Source organism: Typopeltis vanoorti, chromosome 2 (assembly GCF_054136105.1).
Source record: "Typopeltis vanoorti isolate ZY-2024b chromosome 2, IOZ_Tvanoo_1.0, whole genome shotgun sequence".
Classification (NCBI taxonomy): Eukaryota; Metazoa; Arthropoda; class Arachnida; order Uropygi; family Thelyphonidae; genus Typopeltis; species Typopeltis vanoorti.
Genome location: NC_143550.1, coordinates 79,337,766 through 79,358,596, shown reverse-complemented (window position 1 = coordinate 79,358,596; position 20,831 = coordinate 79,337,766). Strand labels below are relative to the sequence as shown.

At 33.2% G+C, this 20,831-nt stretch overlaps 1 protein-coding gene across 7 annotated transcripts in view; it reads right to left on the bottom strand.

Annotated features, from left to right (window-relative positions):
• Positions 1 to 20,831, bottom strand: part of PMCA (plasma membrane calcium-transporting ATPase 3) — a 1,392,263-nt gene that overhangs the window by 1,172,817 nt on the left and 198,615 nt on the right. For all 7 annotated transcript variants that reach the window (XM_090412026.1, XM_090412017.1, XM_090412079.1 and 4 more), the window contains one exon: positions 17,820 to 17,855. The gene's annotated coding sequence lies outside the window, so the exon portion shown is untranslated. The remainder of the gene's footprint in view (positions 1 to 17,819; positions 17,856 to 20,831) is intronic.

Genomic DNA, 20,831 nt, shown 5'->3' with positions numbered 1-20,831 from the left:
TATTCCAAATTGTTGATTTTTTAACATATATTCACAGCACAGAACACAAACACAAGTCTGTAAATGCAGTTGACTTGTTCCTTATAGGTTACTGGGGCTAACATATATTTATTCACAGCACAAAAACACACAAAACATAGGAGTTGAAAGATATGTCTTTAAATAACCAGAAAAGCTAGTTGACTACTTAATTTAGATTACTATCCGATTATTAGATTACTATCTGTATTAAGTCCTTCCCACAGTTGCTCATGCTATGTTTTCCCAAGCTTGGTGGGAAAGCATATGTGCCGTTTTGTTTAAGTTTAGTTCCTCTTTCGAATTCAGAGTGATGTTAGAGTATGGAATTCTGACAAGTGAAATAAATTTTTTTTTTAAAATCGATTGGTTATTTTTTCTATTTTACTTTCAAAATTCAGTTTAACTACATATTCTAACAGAATAACTCAGCAAAAGTAATAAATAAATAAATTGTATCTGAATTTATTTTCCAACACTGTAGATTTCTCACTAAGTCTTATCTTAAAGATATCTCTCTTATCCGGTCCCCAAATTGTTGTATGTAGGTGAGAAATCGTGTTGTTAAATTGGAACTCTTGGTTACCGTGGGAAATTATTGCTGTAGTAAATTAATGCTTACGTTTATTTTTTTAAAACCAATATGACTATTAATTTTACCTTCGATTCCTTGTGCTCATAACCTATTTCTGCAACTGGAATTTATTTATTTTATTTCTTATTTCTTTAGCATTAGTAATTTTAAGTAACGAATATGAGACAAACAAGGTTTTGAACTCTCCACAGCGTTTTCTTTTAGAAACTTCTTTTTCCAGCACAACAAATAAATAGTTATTTCTTATTATTTCAAATGAATATTAGCTCTGTAATATATACTGTCAATTTCTATGTTTACATACAGAATTAAATAAAGTGAAAAAGACAGTATTTTTTTCCCTTCTTATTCTTCTGATTTAACATTTGCGCTGATGTTCATAGTGTATGATTTGCCACTGGTGCTTACGTGTAATTCATGTGATTTTTCTCCATGTGACATTTCAAAACAAGTTAAACTATGGTTTTTACATAGTTCAACTATGTAAAACTCATTTCCGTTAGTCCCAATTGACTGTTGTCCTCTCAGTGTGACATTTATTTTACAGTAGGGATATTTATATATATATTTTAACACAATTATTATATTAGATATTCTTTCCAATACAAATAAATAATTATTTATTCTTTATGTCAAATGAAAATTAGCTCAGAAAGAAAGAAATAAAGAAATATTGTAAAGAAAAAAAAATGTTTACCCTCAAATAAATATTTATGATGACAGCAAACAAGAAATTCATCAGCTCTTTCAAAGTTTTGAAATTCATGCACATATTGTTTTCATTATTTGGTATCATTTAAATGAAGAAACGGGTCTGGCTATTAAATTCGTTAATGTTTTTTGATTTTTCTCTTCCAATGGCGAGTATTTTTTGATATATGCATGTTGATTCACTTGTTATCCGCATGCTACGATACCTTTTTATTTTTTGTCACTTTTCAGGTGAAATATTCTTCACTAAAATTCTACCTATTAATTTAATACATTTCCTTTTGCTTCCAAGAGCAGACACAGTTTCTTGAAATATTTGAGGGTTTGCATGAACAAATAAGACTTTTAATTCACTGAGGGGTTTTCAAAAAAAAAAGAAAAGAAAAAGTCTCTGGTTAGTTTGTGCATGAAATTTCACAAGGAAAAAAAAATGTTATGGTCTTACTTAAATTTGTATAACACATCAATGACACCCAATTTGTTCATTTAAATTTACACATTTTATTTGAATGAAATATTATTTACAAATTGCATTTACTGAATCTAATATACAAAAATTTCCCTTTGGAGGAAAAAAAAACGCGTTTTTCCCCCCTCCAAAGTTATCAGTATCAGTTGGAGGTGACATCACTAAAAGATATCTGCAAATTAGGAGCTCGCTCATCTCCACTATGCTGAGCAGACATTTTGTGGAGGAAAGAGGGATGAGGGGTTAGCGTATGGGGTGGGGGAGCATTGCAGGAAAACGTTTCTTTCTTTCTTTTTTTGCTCTGCATTTATCAGTATCAGTTAGAGGTTTTTTTTTTCTCCAAAGTTATCAGTATCAGTTGGAGGTGACATCACTAAAAGATATCCTCAAATGACGAGCTCGCTCATCTCCACTAGCCTGAGCAGACATCTTCTGGAGGAGAGAGGGAGAATATGGGATGACAGGGTTAGGGGTGGGGTGGGTGGAGGAGCATTGCAGGGAAGACCCCTGTCACCCTCTTGACTACCTTTTCACTTCCACCACGTAATGCTATTTTTTTCCCCATCCCAACAATTTCGGACATATGAGTAAGAGAACTAATCACATGGTCTAACATCAAAAACACTTTTTGAGGATAAAATACTTAACATAATAAGGACAAATAATATAGAATACCCTTCTAGCCACAGATATAAGATTTGCCCTATGATGTCTCAAAGTAAGATAATCTCACATCAACATCGTATCCAACAGCATGTAGAAACATGTCCGTGAATCATCTGCGTGAAAGTTTCATTTTGGAAGGAACGGTCAGGGTTAAGGGTCAGGTGGTATACAGTACTATAAGGAAAGACAAACTGATTTAAAAACTCTTTTGCATGACCAGCTATTTTGATGTAATGTAACCAAGAAACAGTGAGTAACAAAAATTTTATTCATTGAACTCTTTGGAAAATGTTAAGAGTGTAAACTAAATATTGTGAAATATTTTTTGGTAATTACATGTTTCGAATTTTTCTCTGTGAATATATACTTGTAAATAATATTTCAGCAAAATAAAATATGCATTTGTAAACTTAAATGAACAAAGATGTGTGCGTTTGTTATTGTGTTTTTCCACAGTGAATTTTTTACTCAGTTATTTTTTATTAGAAATTGATATTTAAATCCACAACTTTATACCTTAAAAAAATTCTGTTTAATTATTTTTAAAAAATCACTACTGTGATATTAATGCCAGGAATGGGGAAAAACGTGTTGAAAACTGATATCCATATAATTGATTATTTTAGAAATTGTCTAATGCTACCTATTGACATTGTTTGAGTTATCTGAAAACAATTTGTTCATGTAATCGAAAATCTGAACTTAGAATTTGGTTGTTTTACAGAGAGACTGCAGATAATTAACCCAAAAACGTGACTTAAACTCTTAAAGTTTGGTATAGAAAAAACGTTTGTACTCTCCAGATAACACAAATACAAATTTTACCTTTCCCACACACAAAGTAAGATAAAAACACACCAACAGTATATCCAACAGCATGCGAAAACATGTCGTTGAGTCATCTGTGTAAAAGGTTCATTTTTTAAGTAACAGTCTGGGTAGGGCATAGTAAAGGTAAACAGTACTATAAGAAAAAACCATAGAGTCGAGTGACTTTGGACTTAAGGTAATCGTTCATCCACTGCAGCTGCTGTATTGTGTTGTGGAGTTTTGTGTTCGGTAATGTAAAAATAATGGGTGAGCCACAAAATTCTTTGAAATTTTCTCTGTGAAAAGTTCTAATTGTTCTGAATTTCGTAACAGAAAGGTAACATAAAATATAAGATCAGAGCTAATAATCAGTGAGATAATAATTATAATTATAATAAATAACTATTTATATGTGGTGCCAAATGAAGTAATGTAAGAAGAAGAATGAAAGAAAACGAATATGCAAAATCTACAGTGGGTGAAAAATACGAATTTTCAGTTATCATTGGTATAAAAGTCAATTTCTTTTGAACAAGACTTTAAATTTATTTCCTAAAGAAATTTGTATTTCTGATGGAATTATTGTTAGATATGCATTGACAAAATCACCTTGTGGTTGGAAAGAATTACCTGAAAGAGTTAAAAAACAGAATTCTTGGTTAATAAAATATAACCATCGGATGAAGTCGGAAATTAGTTCACTATCTCTGGACAAACTAAGAAACTGGATGATAGAATTAACATGCAAATATCAAATATTACTCGCCAAAGGAAGAGAAAAATCAAAAGCATTAATGTTCTTGATTTAAATGAAATTGGATGCCCAAAACGTGAAACATAACGTATACTTTTAAATGCTTTTGGAAACATAACAAAAGATTCAGTGCTTTTAATAATGCTCAGAAATATATGTATTGGTTTCAAAAAAATAAATATGCAACCCTTAATTTTACTACAGTAATAAATTCCTAACGATCACCAAATGAAATTAACATTCAGATGAGAGTCACATTGTCAAAAACCACATGGATGGCAATTCCACAAGCATGGGAAGAACCTTTGAACAACAGTGCAAATTTAACAATAAGATTAAGGAACAAAAAATACATCGTATTTTTCACTTTATTTATTTTCTGTATGTTAGATTCAGTAAATACAATTTGTAAATAATATTTCATTCAAATAAAATATGTAAATTTAAATGAACAAATTGGGTGTCGTTTGATGTGTTATACAAATTTAAGTAAGACCATAACATTTTTTTCCTTGTGAAATTTCATGCCACAAACTAACCAGTCTTTTTTTTTTGAAAATCCCCTTAGTGAATTAAAAGTCTTATTTGTTCATGCAAACCCTCAAATATTTCAAGAAATTGTGTCTGCTCTTGGAAGCAAAAGGAAATGTATTAAATTAATAGGTAGAATTTTAGTGAAGAATATTTCACCTGAAAAGTGACAAAAAATAAAAAGGTATCGTAGCATGCGGATAACAAGTGAATCAACATGCATATATCAAAAAATACTTGTCATTGGAAGAGAAAAATCAAAAAAACATTAACGAACTTAATAGCCAGACCCGTTGTTCATTTAAATGATACCAAATGATGAAAACAATATGTGCATGATTTTCAAAACTTTGAAAGAGCTGATGAATTTCTTGTTTGGTGTTATCATAAATATTTATATATGTTAGCCCAGGTAACCTATAATGAAACAAGTCAGACTTGTGTTTGTGTTCTGTGCTGTGAATATATGTTAAAAATCAACAATTTGGAATATTCAGAAAACCTAGATAGTACCAAGATGTTCCCATTCTGGAAAGAAATGTAAGTTTTTTTTTTAACTTAAACATAACAATTGATAACTGTAATTTCAATAATCACTGATTGTATGTTTTGGTAAGAGTAATTCTAATACTGAATAGTTTTTTTTTTCATAGAATAATCATAGGGTACATATTAGAGAATCAATATGGATATATTGGCGACTTTTCATGTCTAATGTGTGTGTGTGTGTGTGTGTTTGAGAGACGCTAGCATATAATTAAATTATTCAGAAAAGCTTAATCACTGCTACCATCATGACTCTACTCTAAGAATTCCCACCCATTAACAGGAAAGAAATACCCCAAAATATATTGGAAAATTAGTACAGCCATCTATAGACAACCAAAGACAAAACATGATGACAATGACGGATTTGTGTCACCCTGGGAAAATTCCAAGATATCTTATATCAAAAACATCGCCCACAATTCCATAGGCAAAGCAAAACACCATGTAATATCATAGAGAGACATATGTTCCCCAGAAATTTCCAAACACATAACGTCACAATTGCTTATCTAAAAATCACCCACAATGCTATACACACACACACACACACACACACACACACACACACACACACACACACACACACACACACACACACACACACACACACACACACACACCACGTGATGTCCTTGACAGAAGAGGGGGCCAAGCAAAATTCCAAACATTCCAAAATTTATCTTATCACTATCCATCACCCATAGTGCCATACGTAAACCATTTACTTATCTACAACTCATAACAACACACATCCAGGAAACTGACGTCACTTCCCTTTTCACCCTACCCCTATTTGGTTCATAGTGTCCCACCAATCACAACACGAATGCTTATTCACTAATATATCTCCCTTTTCCATTCAAAACAATAACGTCACTTATTTACAACTAACAAATTACTTCACTTATCTTCATCTGAAAACAACAAACATTCACGTCACGATTCCTTATCTTATCTTGATCTTGATCTTGTCAGAAGTGTCCCACCAATCACACCACGAATCCTTATCCACTAATATATCTCCCTTTTTTCATTCAAAACAATAACGTCACTTATTTACAACTAACACATGACGACACTTATCTATATCTGATGATAACAAACATTCATGACATGATTCCTTATCTTGATCAAAGTGCCCCACAAATCATGACATGAATCCTTATCACTATCATCACTCATAATTCCAAAAGCGAACAAAACAACGTGACGTCACACACACACACACACAGATGGTCCCTAGAAAAATTCCAAACTCATGACGTCACACACACACAGTGACGTCATCAAATGAACAACCAATCACGTCACGATTCCTTATGTTATCTTGATCTTGTCAGAAGTGTCCCTACTACTACCGTTTTTGGCATATACTTTATATGCCAAAAATTAAGCACAGCAAATTTTGCTGTGCTTATCATTGCTATTAAAATGGTCTATACATGGCTAAAATGATACATAAACTCGTAGTATATTAGTACCATGGGAGGGCTAAGGTTTACTTTACGTAATCTAAAAATACTACTGTACAGGTCAAGTAGGAAACTCTTTCACGCCATTTCAGGCCTCCAAAAAGAGAGAAAGTCGATCTCGTCACATAGGGCGATGAAATTCCTCTTCACCTAAAGGTATTTACAAACATCCCAGCCCCAAAAGAAACCTACAGCTTGTTTGAAGAGCCGATACGCTATCCGCTGGGTCACCAAGAATGGCAATAATAATTATAATTATCTTGACCCAAGGTATAGTTTTAGCAAAAAAACTATACATCTCAAATGATGATGCTATATGTCGCAGTGATGCACAAATGAATCAACAGCAATAAACACACTAAGGCCTTAAACTTTCTTGTTAGAGGCCAAACGCTGATCGCAGATAAGTGCCGTTTCCAATAATGATTTAAAAAATTTATTTATAAAAAATCCCTATGTATGTCCATTGGTCCGTCCTTACTTCTCTGGATGGAGATTTCGCTACAATTTAGAAGTCAAGATATGTATTTAAATGTGTCCTGACGTTTCGGTTACCTTGGGCAGATTTTAGTACAAAACTACTTGTATGCTTGAATATTAAAATATAACAATACAACATTTACAGTGTAAGTATAAGAGATGCCAAAGAAAAGATATATATACCAAAAGTATAGAGAATGAATAGAATAGAATTTCTGACATGATCCTGTAAGTAAAAAAGGAAGAGGAAGAAGGCCTAAACTAATTTGACAAAGAATGACCAAAAAAAAAAGATAGCTAGTTGGGAAAGCTAGAAGAAAGTTAGTCGGGGGAGAAAAAATAAATAAATAAATAAATAAATAAAATATATATATATATATATATATATTTTAATTTTTTTAAAATTTTTTTTTTATATAGTAACTGGAAAAGATGGATCTTGGTTTTGTGTGCCACTGAGCACGAAGAGAAGAAGTAGGCAGCAAGTAAGATATGCAGTGAAATTGCGCTGATAATAAATTCTATCACATGTTATAAATGTTTCTCATTTGAGTTGCTGAAGTTTGAAAGATAACAGATGTCAAACACACACAGTTTACACTTGAACCGTCGATTTTTTATGCTGTTTATGAGACAAAATGACTGACTTTGTGAAGATTAAAAAAAAACTATAGTTTGCAGTAAGGAGAGTAAGTCCGGCCACTCCGTACGAGACCGTACCCGGTAACTAGCCTTTAGTTGGATAGCATTATAAAAATTGCTTTCATTCTAAAAGGGATTAGAGCCCAGTTTTTCCAACAAAGGGCATGATTGATCTTCTGACTAGGGCTATCACTACAGTCCTAATTATAGGTGATGAGATCATAAAGGCGTCTGCGTAGAAAAGATTATTTTCTACGCAGACGTCTAGAAAATAGACAGAGAACCTATTTGAATTTTAAACTAATTTTTCATTTATTGCGTTACAGTCTTTTATAGCACTAATTAGAATCACTGCCTGTCTGTACACATACAATAGGCACTCTGCATAGCTAAGTTTGGATTAAAATAGGACAAATATTAATATTTAAATTAAGCAAAATGTGCACATACAACTGAAAGCACGACACTATTGTGATAATAGATGACGCCATTGTGTAAGGAAAGTCACTACTGCAACATAGTGCACTAATTATTCGAATTAATCCAATCAGTCGTCAGGCAACTGTGAGTTTCCCGTGATTTCTGTCAAGGCAAACATACATGTGAGGGGAACGACTAAATTTAGACATGAAAAGATAATGTTTCATGATTCTCAAACTATTTCCATACTTGTTTTTTTTCTTGTGGAAAGTTCTGAAATCTATGCAGCAAATCAACTACTGATATTACCAACAAACTTCAAGATCGTAACATCAGGAAGAGGATAGAAGAGTCTTCTTGATGATCCCAAAACATTTTCTGAAAGATGTGCAGGTTAAATAGAGAGGAAATGTCGCTGTGAAAACTTCAATAAGTTTTCTCGTCTAGATCAGAGAGAGGTAGCCACCCTATAAGGAGTATATATCTCCCGTGTATGAATGTTTGTATTCCGGCAGTTTTTTTTTTTTTTTTGTGTGTGTGTGTGTGTGTGTGTGTGTGTGTGTGTGTGACACTGTTCCATGTGTTCCTTGCATTAAACGAAATCAAAGTTCGCTGGGAAAATTATAGCGTGTATTTCGTTGAAAGAGGTACTGGCCTGAACTCCTAAATATGCTAAGCACGTTACGATAAGCAATATATAAATTAAATCATTACTAAATAATAAACCGAAATGGCAGAAGCTAAAAATCAATTAAAAAACAAACACTGGAAAAAATTTACCTTAAAAAAATAAAGAGCATAAAAATAACACCATGAAATCTAAAAAGAGTTCGTGAGCTAAATACTCTGGGTGGCTATCACCGAAGAGAGGAAGAAAAAAAAGTCCAAGGTCGATAACCTTTTTTTTTTAATTGGTAAGCATATAAAATTCAGCAATCGAAACAGACGTCTGACTCAAACTCTCTCTCGCTCCTCTTAATTTAATAAATTTTTCGTTATAGACTTCACGGAACCCCGAGTGCTAAAAACCAGACTAACATCATGTCTCCCCTAATTTTTTTTTGTTTTACTTTTCATAACTGGTGTATGAAAAGCACAGCATAAACGCAACGTATGTGCAATGCACTTAGCATTGTAGATAATTCTTTGGATATGTATGCACACTGATTATATGAATATTGTCAAATTCAAAATATTTAGAATTTGAATTGGCAAGGGAGATTCTGTATTCGCGATATTTTCTTAAAATAAGGAAATGATTAAAAAAAAAAAAAAAAAAGGAATCCTGCTAAACAGTGAAGCACAATAAGCAGACATGACAGCTTGGTGACAGAAATATGACACAACCAACAACGGAAAATTGCTTATATACATCTTCAGCTCTCCCATCCATGGGCTTAGTCCATTGAATAAGGGATTTAGAGGTACTCCTATGCGTCATTCCTTAAGGGAATGACGCATAGGAGTGAAAAGGAGGAATTTGCTACAGGAGGAAAAAACTCTGGCACTTTGGCTCTTCCATATGAAATTCGTTGCTCACTTTCAGTTCAAAAGCCCATATTAATGAGTTATTCGCATCATAGACGGGATTGGAACCTAGGTCTTTCCAAACCCAGGGCACCGTCATTAATAAATGAGATATACAGTATATATACATATATATATTGAAGAAACTTAAAGGACTATATATATTCGTTCCAAGTAAAGCGATAAATCAAACTGTCCATCCTACAGAGTAAATTAACGAATTGGTTTAGTAAGGATATCCAATATTAAAATGTGACTATAAATGGTAGACATAAAACACTCACCGGTTGCAAATGTCGTTATGATATCAACAGACATTTAAAATAGGCTCACGGTCAAAAGCCAATTTATTTGAGTTTCATAAATGATATCTTTCCTTGAATATCCGATAACATAAAACATTCTTTGGGAGTATCCAAAATTCCTGAATGGGGATAACCTTAACTACAGACTGATAACACTGAGCTGTAACATTCGTCCATTTGATATCACTATCAAAAGTTGATCAAGAAAAGTGCTTTAAATTGTATCCCTTATTTTAAGAATGAGACTGATTTAAGGTAATCGCCAAATAATCGTAAGGCTAGTTAAGAGTGTTTTGTTCTAGGAAAACGTAACGACTTGGATTGTTTCAGTAATTCAATGTCCTCGAGATCGCGTACACAACTGTGATGAGCCAAGTGTATCCACTTGAATTATTTATATCTTAGGAACTCCCTGTCTGAAACACTTATCCGCTCACAACAATGGAAAGTGAGTCATACTGTCCGGCTATTACGGGATCGCTAAGAATGGCAACTTCATCGTCAAGGACCACTTTATAACTCTTCAGATGCTCAGGCTAAAATAAACAAACAAATGGAAGGATTGAGAGCTTTTTTTTATCAACCGTAACTTAGAGCAATACAGTTTCTGACAGAGCATCCTGTTTTTAGCTTTAACAATGGCGCTATGATGTGACCACTCGTATCGGCAAAGGTCACGTTGGGTTTGAATGAAATAAGAGGAGGAGATGATATTCCTTCAGTAAAGAATATATTACTAAATATATATTCAATATACTTGAGGCTTGATCAATTTTACACCAAAGAATTTGTAATTAGTAAATATTTCTGATATATATATATATATATATATATATATATATATATATATGTTAAAGATACCAAGCAATTTTAAACCTGGTTTTACTCCATTTCCCAAGTCAGCAAACAGACTAAAAGTCAAGTTTGCGTCTGCAATTGATGCAAGTCTAACTGATCCCACAGGTAGTGCAGGACCAGGGCAACTCGTGGCAAAGGTGGAACAAGACTTGCAAAAGGTGGAACAAAGACTTGCATCAATTGCAGACGCAAACTTGACTTTTAGTCTGTTTGCTGACTTGGGAAATGGAGTAAAACCAGGTTTAAAATTGCTTGGTATCTTTAACATATTTATACCCAAGGTAAAAATACTTTTCTACATTTATATCTCCTCCAGAGATTTTTATTTAATAAGGTTAAAACACCTTATGGTAACTTGTTTTGGCGAAATACTTACAAGCTCTGTATTGCTAAATCTTGGTATCTTGGTATTTCTATCTCTAGCCTAGCTCCCACTGACGAGACCTCAATAAAGGTCGAAACCGGTCTGGGTAGTGGCCCCTTGCCTTTAATACAAAACATCATACATCCCCTTCTTGGAGATGTGTTTTGGCATTAAGGGTAAATATTAAGATTAGTGATCGGAGCTTGTTCCACCTTTGCCACGAGTTGCCCTGGTCCTGCACTACCTGTGGGATCAGTTAGACTTGCATCAATTGCAGACGCAAACTTGACTTTTAGTCTGTTTGCTGACTTGGGAAATGGAGTAAAACCAGGTTTAAAATTGCTTGGTATCTTTAACATATTTATACCCAAGGTAAAAATACTTTTCTACATATCTACATATATATATATATATATATATATATATATATATATATATATATATATATATATATATACCTATTACAAATTCCGATTGCTTGATTAGTATCTGCTCCCAACTAACAGGATGAAGGTTCAAATCCCTTCGTGGGTATGGATGTTTATGAGTATCTTTAGGCGATAGATGCCTTTCATCCTCCATTGTAAGGCAACCTACACGTTTATTATAAGCCTGAAGTGGTTTGAAATAAAAAATAAATAGAAAAATAAATAAAAAAACAATAATAATTAAAAAAAAAAGGTAAAAAATTCTTAGCCCACCAGCGGTACGAATGTACTATAGGTTTACCACCTTTTATTAGTGGGAGGTGGGGACATAAAAATTACACTTTTTTTACATTCAATACATCTTAGATCACAGCTTTGACAAACTGCTTCATTAGTTCCAACAATGTGAAGTAGGAAAAAATAATTTTTTTATTAACTTGTCTCTGATATTTTAAAAGCAGAGCATAATGGCACTTCTTCATATTCATTCCTTCTGCAATGTTAAATTTTCTCATAGCTATCACATTTACAAAGAAAACCCAACTGCTGGCCAAGTAAATTACCTAAAAGTTTCAAGTGTCCATATGGTTGAATTGAATTTTCATATTGCAGTGTCTCTAAACGTAGCTCAAGATTATCGTAGTTTGTCCTTGAAATGAAGCGAATGAGCTTCATAAATTGATTATGAAATATACGAAATAAATATAGTTTAAAGGCTCTTCTTCTGGACGAATCTATAAAGCACCTTCAATCATTCAGAACATAAATGGTTCCTGGTTCACAGTGGGTCTCATACGGAGGTGATAAGATTTTCCAAGAATTTTTAAATCCTGTAAAAAGAAAAACCGGCCAGGAAACACGCTTAACAGTCTTATTATACTGGTTTTATGAAGCTACAGTTTTAGTTGCTGCAGCCGTAATTCCAGTCAAACCAATCTTAGTTCACGCATAACACTAGTAACATCATAGCAGCATATATCAACGAACATCTTACGTTATATTATGTAAAAGATGTTTCTTGACAAAGTTATGCGATTTTTCTGTAACTAATAGCTCAGAACCTTTGAAAGTTTTTAAATCTTTTACAAAATCGCGTTAAGTTGTTTAAAAGTATTTTAGTCTGTGAGCCTTGTAGCGGTGTTACCTTAATTATCTTTTTGGTATCAGATACTATTATGACAATGTATTTCGGGAGTGAAAGGAGAATTGAGGTAGGCGCGATAACAGTCTCTACATTTGCAATATTTGTTTTTTTAAGTCCTGTACTCTTTTGCACTGTATGAACCGAAACAGGAATCTTCAGAATGGTCCATGGCATACTTTCTTATGGTATAGTTTCTTCTATCCCTGATTCATCATCTTAATGCCGAAACGCAAATCCAACAAACTGTGAGGGATCCAGAACACGTTATGATTATCTTTAAAATAAGCAGAATACACTTTTCTTCTTTTTTTTTCAACTCAGTAATGTCTTACTTTTGTCTACTGACAGAACAACCGACAAGGCTAGCTAGTCTAAGCACCAGCAAAGAAAAGACAGCATTCTATTGATATACAAAATAATCTTTTTTTTTGAAAACCTCAATGTTGTAATTTTGTAATTGTAATTCTATTAAAATAAAAATGAGTACATTAGCAAGAAACGTTTTTTATATAAGTAAAACAAAATAAACAGGAAATCTACTGCCTCTTCTAACAACTGCACATGTATAATACAATGAATTTAACTTATTTATAAATATATGCGCCGAAGGTGCCATAATACACAAACTCACAACTGAATCTATGAGTTTAAACCGACTAAAACAGAATACTACTGAAATAACACTCCACAACGAAACGAAACTGCAGCTAGTTTATATTCCACGACTTGAAATGCAGTTGTAACTGGTTAAGATGACAGATAGAATGATGGTCTAGATTAGCCGGATATTAATGGCAGTGTAACTAATACTAAGAAAGGGAGAGCGGAAGTAGATCTAACCACACCGCACTGATTATTACTGCTTACTTACTTGAATAAAACATCAACATGAAATGAAAGTGATAATTAATAATTAATTGATGAGTGGTGGCATATTGCATTTCCAAGGGAACTACAATATGGCAATGCATCTACTATTATGGAGATCCCACTGCGTTCCCAATATCTTTGGACACCCATAAAAATATAAAAAGAAAACACAAACACATAATCAACTACCAACTTACATAATCATTATACTTAAACATTCTAATTAACACATCCTCCAGCCATAACATCTAATTATTTCTTTGTTTTACATAAAACACCCCTTCTATAACCCATTGCTGAAAGTTGGCCGTTCCATGTCTTTTCCATCCTAACAGAAAAAAAAAATTAACTTGTTATATTTGTTCTCGTTCTCTTCTTCATCTTATTATGTTTTCAGCAGAGCCTCGATTAGCTAAATGCAACAAATTCCTTCTGTCTTATGTATAAAGATCTTTGCATATTCAAAGTAACAACTATAATACAAATGGATATATAATTTTATGAGTATGAATTTTGCAGAACAGACAAGTGAATGTTTTTTTTTTTTAAAAAAAAAAAACTCATATCGTTCTGTGTTCTAAAACAGGGAACTTGTTACATATTGACTGCTCAAGCCAAAGGCCATTTTTAAATGTCTAGACATAAATGAATGACTGGAGAAGCTAGAGACTATTATAAAATGAACGATTTAGACTCACCAACGTTGCCAACTACATCACGCAATAAGAAGAGGAGAGTGTTGGCCGAAAACCAAAACGAAGCACTGAAATATTTTGGATATAAGAATGGTGTCTGCTGATACTTTGCATTGGCAAGCATCACTGCAAAATATTTAGCAGTTATAAGAGATTGCCACAGAAGAATAGCAGCAATTAGTAAAATTTCCGACGAACGGTAGCATATTTCTTTCGCATTTTATTCATTTAAAATTTTAATACTTGTTGAATCCAGAGTAGGGAAATTCAAAATGATTACTTTCAGATCCTTGAATGAAAGGGGAAAAAAAAGTAAATCTGATTTACTGTTTACTGTCACCGTTTCAAATTAAAACACAATAATGATGTTAAGAAAAATCTATTTCCTGCAAAAAAAAAAAAAAAAAATCGCGTAACCAAAACAATTTAGCCTTTTATGAGCATAGAATTTGTAATATGGTATATATGTTTACTATATTTTATATGTAAGCATACACACTAGTATGTATCACGTGTGAGAAAAAAAATGCTTACAAAGTAACTCTTTGTTTCAATGCTTGATCATGTAAATATACAAATATCCATATTTGATTAATATTTCTTTAAAGTTTTTAACAAATACATTTATTTTTTTTTATCTCATATGACTAAATCATATTTACAAGAACTGTCAAACATCATTTTAAATTACAGTAACTGAATAAATAATTTAACAGGAAAAGTTTTCAATAAAAGTCAAAAAAAAGTTTTTAGAGTATTTTAATAACTCACAAAATTTACTCCTTAATCGATGTGCTTTAATATTCTATTATATAACTACTTTTAGATGGTCTGTACCAAAGAAGCGACTTTCTTGTCTAATCGATATGTGCTTTAATATTCTCTTACGTAACTACTTTTTTTAGATGGTCTTGATAAATGATGCAATGGCAAAAGCGACTTTCATGTCTTCAATTGTTTGTCAGAAATACGAAATCCAGTATTAGAAATGCTTACTAAATATATCGATCAAAATTTTGCTTCACAATGGATAATATCATTTGCAATTCACATACAGCCCCAGCAACAAAATCTGCAATATTATTGCAACACTTTGGATTTTCCGCAAATGCTCAAAATCCAGAGAATAATGATAATGTGGTAATAGGTGATACACTGTACATTATGGGATGCATGAGAAACTGATGTGAAGTCAACTGTTCTTGATATACAAAGTAGCTAAAAAGTTTGGAGAGATATTTCAAGCGTAGTTTGTCTATACTAGGATAAAATATAGATGAAAACAATATAATTTTTTGTTCGAGTGTTGCAAACATAACATTAAGAATATTTACATTTTATATCTAAACTAGGGGGATACTCCCCCCCCGGCGCCTACAGTGCCCAATCCCCCCCCCCGTGTAAGCCAATTCTCCTTCAATTCTGATGACTCGAATTTTGAAGATTCGACACTCAGGGTAGCCCCTGAGTGTCGAGGAATCCGGGGGAGACCCCTTTCGAGTCTTCAAAAGGGGGGGCTCTCCCCCTGGAGTCCAACCCCCCGAGCTCCTGACTGGTAGGCCGGTCCACCTTGAATTCTGATGACTCAAATTTTGAAGACTCGAAAGGGTCCCCCCCCCCCCAGTTCCGGACTGGTGGGCCGGTTCTCCTTGAATTCTGGTGACTCAAATTTTGAAGACTCGAAAGGGGTTCCCCCCCCCCCCGGACTGGTAGGCCGGTTCTCCTTGAATTCTGATTACTCGAATTTTGAAGACTCGACACTCAGGATATCCCTGAGTTTCAAATAACTTGACAAAAAACGTTACATAAAAAGCTTATCATTTTATATTATAGAGTAGATATATGCCAAGTAGATTTGAAAAATATCTTTTTCTAATATATTTTTAAAGTATTTCTTTGTTTTTATACTTAAAAGTTTCAACTTTTTTTCTTTTTTTTAAAAAAAAAACTTCTTAAACGGTTCCGTTTTCTGAAAGGCTGTAGTAAAACTTCAAACATGGCCACCAGCAACAGTTAACAATTAAACACCATTCAACTATTACGTGAATTGCAGTGAAGTGCAATTCAAATAAAGCTCCGTTGCACTCTTCCGAAAGCAATTTTACATTCCATTTAAGGAAGTACTTTTCTTCTTGTTAAAGCATTATATTTTTACCATGCTTCTGTTCTAAGTTGCATTCATTAAGTTAAAAATAAATAGATAAAAAAAAAAAACACTGAAGAGATATTTATTTTCCTTGTAAGATTATTACTAGAACATTCTTTTATACTTCTCTTCTTTTCAAAAGAATCTTTCTTGCGGTTCATGTCTTACAAAGAATTAAATTGCATGTCTCCACAAAGGGAAAAAACTTCTTTGAAAAGTAATACTAAACGCGTGAGAAAAAAATCGAATGTTTACATGCAAAATGCAGACTAGAATAAAACTGCTACAATAAGACTCATCTTCACTTACATGAAGGTGGGACCAATGCAAAGCACATACAGAGATGATATTCTAAAGGCTGCAAATATATTTTATATACAATGGAACTGCAATTATCCTGTGTGTGTGTGTATGTGTGTGTGCGTGCAAACCTAAAAGTGTAGATAAACAGATAATCCATGTTTTGTTTTGTTTTCTAGCAGGAGCAATCAGTGCATTTCAACATCCAAAATCCAAAATTTAACATGCTAACAAATATAGTTTTTACATGAAATATATGCAAAATGTGCAACACTCATCTGTCTGCATATATTAGTGTTATCGAGTCATCTCAGTTTTCGTTTCAACCAGAGGAGAAGAGAATGGCGTACAGTTTCGAAACACAAGAGCAGTAATTGTGGATGAGTGGAACATTCCATTTTATTAAAATAACAAAAATGTAATATTTGGAATGCTCACTAAAACTTTAGTTTCATTCGATGATTTTAGTAGAAAAATTAAGCAAAAGAATATTATGTCTACAGTAACATATATCAAAAACTGATGTGTCTGTTATGAAAATGAGGGATGCAATAGACTACAAGAATTAGAAACGCATTCTTGTAACCTATAAGGAAGACATCTTTTTTAAAAAAATGTTTTCAATCATTTCCTTACTTATTATTTCCCGGACAGAAATAGCATTGCTCATTCTAGTAGACAAGTATTAGAGAAAAATTATATATTTACATTAATCTATAAACAATTTGAATAATATAAAATTCTTGACCATAAATCACAAAGAAACTTCACTTCTGCAAGGGAAAAGTGAAAGAGATACTTTGCATGAAGTTTGATTCGGTGTTTAAATAACCTTGAAAAGTCCTTCATTAATAATGGAGAGATAATTTACCGGTTGTAACAAAGATTGGGCATTTCTAAAATTGTGTTAAGATAATTAAAATCTGGTGAATGCAAAAACATAAACACATTAATCAAATATAACACAATCTATCTAATTGTTAGCATGAAATATGAATGGGGACCACAAAGAAACATCAAATAAAGTGAAGAAATGAAAAGTAATAACAAATGAAATGGACTTACTTGTAGGCGACTCTGTTTTCACTCACTTACCACACCCTAGAAAATAGAAATATGTACTATAAAGATACATTATCTCATTTTCATTTTTAAAATTAAGCGGTGCAAATTACTTCGTTAATTTGCTTTTATGCACACTTTCTAAGAAAATTTAGCAGAATAACAAATCGCTTTTTTTTTAAATAGTTAAACTCGAATATCAGGAAATAGTTCTAATCGTCGTCAAACGTCATTTAATGCGAAGAACTGTGCAAAGAAAAAGTGCTCAGATTCTTACCAGTAAAGCTGTACTGATGTCAGGACAGCAAACGTTTAATTAATGCAGATTGGGAAAAGGTCGTGTTTCGATGAGTCAGTTTCACGAATTTTGTGCTTAGATAAAGGGCTTAAAAATGTAAAGAAAATACCTTGCTAGCAAGTATACTCTTTGTGCCTCGGGTGAAGTGAAAACAAAACGAGGATTAATGTTGTACTTTGACCATAAGTCAAGGATAATCGACACGACAAAACACAATCATTATCCATTCGCACTAGTAAATTTATTGTTGTCAATTAGTGATCTGTCCCACACACGAAAGGTCACAAGGCAGAATATTGGTGCCATGTGTGTACAAGAGGGTAAGAAGAAAGCTGATGACATTTACTAAAAGTCGCATTCTTTGGGTAGGCAGAGTGAGGGAGGCTCCAGAGAACAGAGATAGTGGAATAAAAGAGGAAACAGAGAAGTTAGTTCAGCAAGTTTCGAGATGAACTTTAAATGGTTGTTGGTTAGTAGCAGATCTTGTTTTTATGGTTTGGGAGAAAATAATAGTGGCAATTTGGCTAGGCACTCTCCGTGAAAACATCTCTAGAACTGGCATGAGGCGGGAACTGAATACTTATGAGAGAGAATGAAGAGGATTTCTGAGAAATGGATGGATGGATCTGTTTCTATCGCGTGGTTATCACGCGCTAATGTAGCCTCCCTCCATTTCTTTTATAAGAATAATGGATTTCGATAAAATGTGGTATAGGGGACCTTACTAAACAATATATTTTATGTAACTCCCACCCACGAAATGTTATAAAACCTACATGCCTTATTACCCAAAATGGGCTAAGGATATTTTTTTGCATTTTTTAAAATTATTTTCACGTAATTCGAAACTCTGCTCTAGAGATCAAGGGCAACTTTTCCAAGCCAATTCAGGCCTCCAGTAAGCGAGACGGTAGTCGCACAGCTAGCGATCAAATTCATCTCCCACCTAATAACAATCAAAACATTGACGCTCACGGCGAAATTCGAATCATGAGCCCATTAGTTGGGAAGCAGATAAGGTAACCACTCGGCAAACTAAACTATATTCGTCAATTTCAATATCGGCAAATTTCGATATTCGAAACAAGTTCAGTAAGTATATTTACGAAACCCTTTTCAACTGAACATGAGCTAGCCCATTTCGAATAGAGGTAGCAGAAACAAGACTGCTATTTAATGTAATGATGAGTCTTGAATGCTTCTGCAACCCTCTGGAAGTGACATTTGTTAGCAGGCCGCCCAAAAGAAATACTATTCTAGGTTTGATTTTAGCCAGTCACTAAAATAACGTCTAGGCTTTTTTTTTAATATATTTTTTCTGGGCTGGGGAAAAATCGTTGACCGTTAAACTACTCTCTCTCTCTCTCTCTCTCTCTCTCTCTCTTCAATCAAGAACTATGGATTAAAATCCTCAAACCTCCAGATAATCAGAAACACTCATAGCTTAGGTGTTTATCTTTAGGTGAGAGATGACTTTCATCTCCCGGTGTAAAACCACTACTTACTGAAGTCTCCTGAAGTTGCTTGAAAAAGTTCCATATTTGGTCTCTAGCGGGGACTATGTAAAAAATAAATAAATAAACTTAATTTTTAAGTAACAGTAAATATTAGAATATCAAAAAAAAAACCAACGCCTTTATTAGAATATATTATAATTAAATACATCAATAAAAACTTAAAAGCAGAAACTGAAACTTAAACAAAGAAACTGAAATCTTCACCTATTCATTCATATTCCTTCTGTCGGCAGTGACTCACTTAGTATACTCGTTTTTGAGAAAACAAGAGATTTGAAAATTATCCGTTCGATAATTGGTTCAAAAATAATCACAACAATATGTCAGAAACGTAATAATATATTTCCATTCCAATATGCATAAAACTTAAGTCAAGATTACTGTCAGTTCCAATTACTGGCCTCCTAAATTTATTATTATTATTATGATTTTACATGGAGCTAGAAGAAAGTGTAAAGAAAATTAACAATTAAATATTGCGAAAAGTACGAAATTGTCGGGACAATAATGGTCAGTAGCCAGATTAGGAAAATATCATAAACTGATATTACATATAGAAGCATGAGTAAAATACATATGAGACGTAAAAATTTTCTCAGAGGGATTAACGGATATACTATTCCTCAGGGCAGAAGCTTTACTTTGTGTGCTGTTATATACCAAAGTGCTATCAGTAGCAAATATTCATTACGAAAGACAGCTGAGAAAATGACTAATAAACAGAATCACATTTTGGTATACACACACTCTTTAATTGGGTAGGGAAGGGTTTTTTCAGAGCACATGGAATCCCCAATTCTCACATTACCAATATACAATAATACCCTGTCTTACGAAGATCCACTCATACGACGCTTTTCAATAATGACTAATGCCCATTCATACGACGGTTTTACACAATGCTACAGTTAATCAGCAGATGCACAGAATACGTGATCTCAGTTTTTTCTACGACGTTGTTGCTCGCTCGGGTTCTCTGTGTTTTGGTATTTCGCTATGAATTATAAACTCTTCATGTGTATTATTTTATTTTATTGCTGCTAATTCGAAGTAAGATTGCTGTTGTTTCCATTGTAAAGATGAGAGCCTATTATATTAATATATCAAGGTTAAAATTGTTAAATTTAGTGACAATGGCGTATTGAACACAGAGAGGCTGCAGGCTAGGCTTACCTCGCACTACTGTTGTAACATTGTTCA